This window comes from Ambystoma mexicanum, chromosome 8 (genome assembly GCF_040938575.1).
Source record: "Ambystoma mexicanum isolate Mex_15411 chromosome 8, UKY_AmexF1_1, whole genome shotgun sequence".
Lineage (NCBI taxonomy): Eukaryota > Metazoa > Chordata > Amphibia > Caudata > Ambystomatidae > Ambystoma > Ambystoma mexicanum.
This window is the reverse complement of record NC_090929.1, coordinates 1693587510-1693594825: the sequence shown is the minus strand read 5'-3', so window position 1 is coordinate 1693594825 and position 7316 is coordinate 1693587510.

Sequence of the window (7316 nt, the reverse complement as noted above, 5' to 3'; positions counted from 1 at the left end):
TTTCAAATCTGAAAAACGACCTTTACCAAATCGCTCATATCTCCGTAACCGTTTGTCCTAGAGACTTGCAGTAACTTTCATCGGGAAGCTGAGATCCTAGGCTGTCCTGGGACCCCAAAACGAAAGTGCTAGTCCTTGTAGTTCCTCTGTAATCGCGAAAAACGCACTCGCGAATTTTACAGCGATTTGCAATTTTCTCCATGTGTGAAAACAGAAGATTCTCTGCTTTCCTTGCTAAAAATTTGTTTGCCCCTTAAGAACCATCCCTGTATCATTGCTAGAGTGAGCCTGGACTAATATTAATTAGATATCACTCACCCTGAACCTCTAGAGGGAATTAAAAGCATTTCAGCATATTCCTCACTTCATTGCCAGCACATATAAAAGCATTTTGGGCCTATGTTTCCAACTTCTGTAGTCTAAGCTGCTGGGGTGAACTGAATTACATTTGATTGCATTTCTGAGAACTGTGTGCTTTCCTTCCATTTCCTTGCATTGCATAAAGGGGGGAGGGGATTGCCAGAAAAAAAGTGATTACATTGTTTTGTTGAAATCATATTGAATATTTTCTTTATTGCATTTCATTCAACATTACGTCCATCTGAACTTATACAAAGTATTCTCTACCACCTTATTCTTCTGTTCCTATTCACAAGTGTGCTAGTGCCTTCCTATCCATTATTGATTACTGCTCAGATTCAGTGTGATATTCAATTATTAATTTATTATAAAGCGTGATCTATATATATATTGTTTAAATTATCAAATAAACCTTTAAACGTGCAAAACAGAACTACTTCTTGGCTCAGTGGGGTCAGGAGGATTCCAAGAGGGGGGTGTTATATAGGGGTAGTCATCCAGAAAGCATGAACTGGACATAAAGATATATTAATAAGGGTTTCCATTCAGTATCCCAGACTAGGCATTGACTTAGCTGTAGTGTTGAATTGAATCCTCTTACAAATTGGGGGCTCGTGCCGGACGTTTGGATTAGATCTATCACTTGTGCAGATTAATACAGCGTGCCAGCTGACCAGATACACATATCCGGTCGGATCACCACGCTGTGTTACGCTGTAAAGCACTCCTCAAAGGAACGCTCTAAGGAAAAGGTCTGTTTTGCAAAAATAAAATACAAACTTCTGTAAGTCAGGAAGGAACTCAAATTCCAGAATGACGACCTTAGTAGACATGAAAATAGCCAGAGAGCACTTCTTACATAAGTTATTTGTGAGAGGTGAGTGGACTCACCAGGACCGCATGGTCTGGTTGCAGGCCATCACGCAACAGGTCACTGAAACAGGGTCAGATATATGGATAGATCAGGGTCCCTTACATGTGGCCCTGAGTGAACTATACATGGCTCCTAAAGCTAAGGATGAACAAGACAAGATGGTTAGGATAGCGGCATACCTGTACCTATATATGGGAGACATGCAGGATAAATGTACTGAAAGCCAAGATCTGGCGAATAAGCGACAGATGGCGTTAGAGAAGGTCCAATCTGACCTGGTCTCTTCTGAGCAGAGGCTGCAGGGGAGCCAGGAGTCAGAAAATGAGAGTAGACAGCACATCATTAAAATAAAGAAGGATATGGACATCCTGCAACAGGAAAAGGCTGACCAGGATACCAGATTTCTGGCCTTGCAGAAGGAGTACCAAGAAGGTTTGGACTCCCTACTGCAGAGCCAGAAAAAGCTGGAGCAACAGTTAGACTTCAATAGGGCATGTGCTGAGCAGGTAGTCACCCTGCAAAGCCACCTAGATAGGGAGAAGGCAGAGAGCAATAAACTGATTTTGAAAGACCTGGATACCCAGGCAGAGTTTGACCAGGAGCGCCAGAAAGCTGGTGCCTTCCAAAGGCAAAGGGACGACCTGGCGGCACAGATGCAGGCTCTTAGTCAGGAAAGGGATACCTTAGGCCAGGAAGTCTGCCACTTAAAAAGGAAAATGGAAGAAAATCACCTAGCCCTCCAGGGACTGGGTGACCTCCAAAAAGAACACCATAACTTGTTAGAGCACACCTGGAAGGTGGAGGATGCTCTGGCAAGAAAGGAGCAGGCCAATAGGGACACAGCTCAGGAGGTAACCCTCCTGCAGCAAAGACTGGCCCAGTGCTCCAGGACCAATCAGGAAACGCAGAGAGAGAATGAGGCTCTCTGCCAGCACAATGATAGGCTCCAACAACAGGTAGCGATGCAGGAGAGACTGATAGAGTCTAGTAAGGCCTTAACTGAGGAACCGAAGGCGCAGGCTCTTGCATTGCAACAGGGAGCAGGGGCGGATAGAGATGAGGTTCGCTGGGAAAGAGAAACTCCTGAGCATAACCCCAGGAGCCCTAGTACCAGAGGCCTTTATTTCTCTCAGTCCCTGGACTCTGCCACCCCAATGTCCCCTGGCGCACATGAGCACAGGGCCACAGGGATGGCAGATTACTATCCAGCCAGAAGCATGGGGCTCATAGGCCAGTACCACCCAGGAATGGAGGGGCGGGCATCCGGGTATGGGCACCCAAGCACAGTGCAATTTAGTGGGGAACCCCAGGAGAGTAGGCCCATTAAGGGCATCCTGAAAACCTCTGCCCAGTTAGGTCAGTGGGGGGGGGGTGGTACCCATCAAATCCTGGCAGCAAAGAGGAATCTGAAGACTCCTCTGAACGGTACAGGACACAGGAGACCAGGTCCCCACATTCTTCCAGCCATTCCCAGGCTCGCAGAATCCCGGAAAACCTAGAAGATCAGACAGGAACCTCTGGGAGCAGTGCCTCTGAGTCAGAGGATGAATGGACCAGGGTTACCCGAACCAAAAAGGCCAATAAGGCAAAAAGGGCCTTGATTAAGGACCCATTGAAACAGATTAAGGCAATCAGGAGTGTCATCACGCATTATCATAAGAACGCCAAGTACTCTGTTTGGGAACACTTGGAGCTCTATGAGCAAATGATGGAGACTTTTCATTTGAAGGACAGCCAAAGCTGTATCCAATATGTAAAGTGGACAGTCTCCCAAGAGTACTCCAGTTTCTTTGCAGGGCTGGAGGACCAAAATCATTCCAGGTGGTCCACCTATAAGGCGGCCATATTAAAACATTTTTCTGTTCACAGAAATCCCCAAGAGGCTCGCAAGGCAGCCTACAATTTGCAGTGTGGGGAGGATCAGGCCCCACAAGAGTTTGTGCAAGAACTGAAACGTGCCTTTGCGCAGACCACCAGAAGGGTGCGCACATACAGCAGAGAATTTATTAATACATTTTTTCATGCCTTGCCCAAATACATAATGACCCAGCTCGTGAGGGATTTTCACGAGAAAAGATCTTTAGACTGGGTCATTGAACAGGCGACCCGGATCTATGAGGTGCAGAAGCCCATAGAAAATAAAAGCAATACCCAGAAAAATCCCAAAACCAACAGCACCCCTGCTGCTGCCAAGGTGGCAGAGGTAAAGGTCACCCCCGTTTTGGATTCGGAGATGGGGGGGCCTAAAAACCTACCTGCACCTAACAATGCTAGGCCCAGAAGGCCCACGGGCCAGTCACAGACAGGGAGCCAGGGAGGCAGCCCCACAAATGGGGTCCCTCGCTCTCCTGATTATGTAAGTCCCCGTTACAAGGGAAGTCGACCCATCCTGGGTTATGTGTGGACTCCTCCAGCCCAAGGGGGGGGATCCAGCCAAGCACCTAACCCAAGGAACTTCCCTCCTAACTTCCCACCGGAGGGCAGAAATTCTCCGAATCCTGGGCAGAACTTTTTCCCCAGGTATCCACCCAATTTCCAACCCCAAAATCCTCCACCCTTCTTTCCCCAATTCCCTGAGCCCAGACAACCGAATCCGGGAGAGGGGAGGCCAAGGGTGGAGGGGTATCCAAATCTTCCCAACCAGGGGTACTACCAAAGAAGGGATAGCTACCCTTCCCGGGATCAGCCCAGGGGAGAAAACAGGGCCCCGTATCAGCCTGAGCGGGTTTCCCAGTTAGAGCGCCAGGTTCAAAACATGGCGCGGGATCTGGGTCACATACTGAGGGCTCAGCAGAACCCTCAGATCGGCATGCAGGCGCAGAACGCACCCAACTCTGGACCTGGTGCTCCAGAACAATGACGAGGGCAGCACCCCGATAACTCACCGGTTCCCAGGGAGGAGGCACAAAGGGAAGGGGGGTGTAAAGCCTTGGAGGAAGCTTCCTTCCTCACTTGTAAACAGCCTCTGGAAACACAGGAACCGGAAACAAAATCTCTTGCCCCTGAAAGTCTGCCTCCTAAGGAGCAGAGGGGGGGTAGGAGAAACAAAAGACCCAAACAGACTCAGTTTGAGGAGGAGGTACAAATCTTCCAATTTGAGGGAGAGGGATCCTCAGAGGATCCTGGGAAAAGGATCTTCTCCTTCAGAGAGGGGGGAACTCCTCCCAAAGAAAAATGGGTCCCTAGGGATGCAAGTCCAGACTAGGGAGATGTGGAGACTGAGCTACCGCCACCCACCATCTCATCCCAGAACCAACAGCAAGAAAATCCCCTGGTTCAAACCCATCCTGGTGACTGCCTCCAAAAAGGGGGGGGGGGCGGCCCGGAACCGGAGCCAGGGGAACCCACAATGGCTCTGATCTCCAGTTGCCAACTTTTTCTTTCAGATTCCCAAGGCTCTCCACAGAATTCTGCCCAAATCTCTTCGCTAGCGATGTCCAAAACTAGAAAGTTAGCCCACCAGTTGTCCAAAAATGTGCATTATCTGTGCCCCCTTGAGGAGAAGGAGGGAAGATACTATGCCCCGGTACAAGTACAGGGACAGGGTACAATTTTGGCACTGGTGGACACGGGATCTCAAGCTACCCTTCTGTCCAGAAGGGCCTTTGACAAACTGAATGCGGGAAAGGGAGAGAATTACCAAATTCCTCTCACCTCTCTTCCTGGACAACTGCAGAACTTTGACGGGAAGGAAATTCCCGTTGAGGGGACTGCAGACTTGGACATTAAAATTGGGCGACACAAGTTGAAACACCCGGTCATAGTTGTGACTCCAGAGGGCACCCCTTGTTTACTAGGGAATGACCTCCTGAGAAGGTTGTCACCCCTAATAGATTGTGTAAACAAGGTCCTCTGGACCCAGACTAGCCGACCAATAAAATTAAAACAGAGTGTCAACCATGTTAGTTTAAACGGCACCTGCCACATGGTTGAACAAAAATCTGACCAAGTAGAATTTCACTTCCAGAACAACCAAAATCCAGACGTGACAGTAATAGCAGTAGGACAACAGACTGGTGATGGGGGGTCCTCTCTATTTCTGAAAATCAACCTTCCTTCCAGTCTAAAGTGGTATTCCACGCTGGAAGGAAACACTCTGAAATTCTATACTAATCCACAATCAGAAACTCCCACTCCTATAGTCCAGAAAGATGTGAAATCAGCTCAGAGCCTGGCTGATATTCAGCAAATTGGAGAGCAGTTGTTCATCCCTGTCCAGTTAAATGATGGGAAGGACTCTGTTCTCGCTCGAGTGTGTGTGAACAACGGTAAGAGCTTCATCAGCGAAGCCATGTTCCGCCAACTCCCAAAAGATCCAGCCATTCCCACATTCAAACTGATAGACAAATGGGAAATGGACCTGGAAGCACCCAACTCCAAACATCTCCTGCCAAGCAGGTGTATGCTCAAAATCTCCATTGGCAACAAGAGCATAGTCCATAATTGTTGGGTCGTGCGAGACGTCACTGCCGCCTTTTACTTAGGCAGTGACATTCTCAATCGCTTTGCCATTAGTTTGGACCTAATAAACTTCAAGGCTTGGTCCCGATTAGCGGATAATCCCATGGGCTTTGATGATCCAGAAAAAGCATTTAGGTCAGCTCAATTGCTACCTTATGCAGTTGAAATTCAGATCAAAGAGGAAGTCACCATCCCAGAAAGGACCCAACAATTCTCCCTGGAAGTGAAAGTTAAAAGAGGACAATATTTGCAAAACCCTGATGCTTACATACATCTAAACGCTTCTCTCCAACAGCAAGGGCTGGGGGTAAACCCAACTCCATTAGTCAACATAGAACATGACACCATTCTAATAGAGGTGGATAACAGCGACTTGAAGAGTATTACTCTAGCCGCAGGCACCATTATTGGAATGGCGGTTGATGACCGACATTTTTCCATCGATTTAGGTAATGAACTGTTAGGGCCAATCCCCAAGGACTGCTTTGACAGTGACAGTGATGACAATACAACACCAGACAGGATTTTTACCCTGCATGGGGGGAACTTCCTGGTGTACACTTCTTGCCCTTATGGTAAGGAAGATGTGACTTGTGACTTCAGGAGGGATGAGGTGATTTTCCAGGTCCATGAGGACTGCCTTTCCCACCTGAAGCCTCCAGTCCAAATCAGCACTCTGACCAGGGACTTCTCCACCCAGCTGGAGGAGGCCGCTGAAATAGCCAAACCAGAAGTCTTTCCAGGCTTCAGGCAGATGGTGGAAGAGAGAGTCAACCTAGCTGATGCCTGTGTGACTCTGGAACAAAAGCAAAAGTTGAAACAAGTTTTCTTGGATTTCCAAGATCTCTTTGCGGTAGACTCATATGACTGTGGTCGCACTGACATCCACACAACAACAATCCCCACAGACCCTGGCATGACTCCTGTGTTTGTGAAGCAATATCGTTTGCCTCTCGCATCCATGGAGTCCCTTACTAAAATAATTAAGAACCTGGAGTCCCGGGGAATAATCCGCCCAGTCCACAGCACCTTCAATAATCCGGTGCTGGGAATATTAAAGCCAAACGACCAGTGGAGACTCTGCGCCGACCTCAGGGAGCTCAACAAACGGGTCCATACTTCCCGATGGCCTCTGCCCTACATTGACCAAGGGCTGGCCCAGATCCAGGGGTCACAGGTATTCACTGCAATAGACCTGACCAATGGATACTGGACTGTGCCTGTCAGCAGGGAGGACCAATACAAACTGGCTTTTACCTTTGGGGGCCAGCAGTATACATGGACCCGGACTCCCTTCGGATACCTTAACTCCGGTAATGAGTTTAACATTTTCCTACATAAGGCCATGCCCGACCTGGGTGCGAGGGGTAACCTGGCTTATGTAGATGATGTCCTCATCAAAAGTTCATCTGTGGAGGAACACATAGCGGGGATCCGTTATGTTCTGACGCAGTTGAGGGCCGCCGGAGCAAAACTTTCCTTTCAGAAAGCACAGTGGTGTAGAACCCGTGTTAATTTCTTGGGGCATGAGATTACTCCTCAGGGTCTCTGTCCCCAGGAAAAGAAAGTGGAAGCACTTCAGAAACTGAAAGACCCCACAACTCTGCGGGAACTAAGGAGC